The sequence below is a fragment of the Austrofundulus limnaeus genome, unplaced genomic scaffold (assembly GCF_001266775.1).
Source record: "Austrofundulus limnaeus strain Quisiro unplaced genomic scaffold, Austrofundulus_limnaeus-1.0 Scaffold2549, whole genome shotgun sequence".
NCBI classification, from domain to species: domain Eukaryota; kingdom Metazoa; phylum Chordata; class Actinopteri; order Cyprinodontiformes; family Rivulidae; genus Austrofundulus; species Austrofundulus limnaeus.
In genome coordinates, this window is record NW_013954951.1 from 20,117 (window position 1) to 20,711 (window position 595).

Genomic DNA, 595 nt, shown 5'->3' on the forward strand with positions numbered 1-595 from the left:
TAACCAAGGAAGAACCCAGGTGTTACCCAGGTTTAACCAAGGTGTAACCAAGGTAGAACCCAGGTGTTACCCAGGTTTAACCAAGGTGTAACCAAGGTAGAACCCAGGTGTTACCCAGGTTTAACCAAGATGTAACCAAGGTAGAACCCAGGTGTTACCCAGGTGTAACACAGGTGCAACCTTATAGAACCCAGGTGTAACCCAGGTGTAACCCAGGTGTTACACAGGTTTAACCAAGGTGTAACCAAGGTGTAACCCAGGTGTTACCCAGGTGTAACACAGGTGTAACCTTATAGAACCCAGGTGTAACCCAGGTGTAACCCAGGTGTTACACAGGTTTAACCAAGGTGTAACCAAGGTAGAACCCAGGTGTAACCAAGGTGTAACCCAGGTGTAACCAAGGTAGAACCCAGGTGTTACATAGGTAGAACCCAGGTAGAACCCAGGTGTAACCAAGGTAGAACCCAGGTGTTACCCAGGTTTAACCAAGGTGTAACCAAGGTGTAACCAAGGTAGAACCCAGTTTAACCAAGGTGTAACCAAGGTAGAACCCAGGTGTAACCAAGGTGTAACCCAGGTGTAACCAAGGTAGAAC

General features: G+C 47.7%; 1 protein-coding gene and 1 long non-coding RNA gene across 3 annotated transcripts in view; both read left to right on the top strand.

The window, feature by feature from the left end:
- The window catches only part of LOC106511150 (pre-mRNA 3' end processing protein WDR33), a gene marked incomplete at its 3' end in the record, with an annotated part of 17,343 nt that overhangs the window by 14,200 nt on the left and 2,548 nt on the right, over positions 1–595 (top strand).
- Positions 1–595, top strand: part of LOC106511151 (uncharacterized) — a 4,280-nt gene that overhangs the window by 1,515 nt on the left and 2,170 nt on the right. Inside the window, exons 3-4 of one of the 2 annotated variants that reach the window (XR_001309484.1) lie at positions 9–227; positions 458–479. This is a non-coding gene — a long non-coding RNA (uncharacterized LOC106511151). Of the gene's footprint in view, positions 1–8; positions 228–262; positions 578–595 lie in introns of those variants that run through there. The other variant, XR_001309485.1, reaches the window with a different exon arrangement.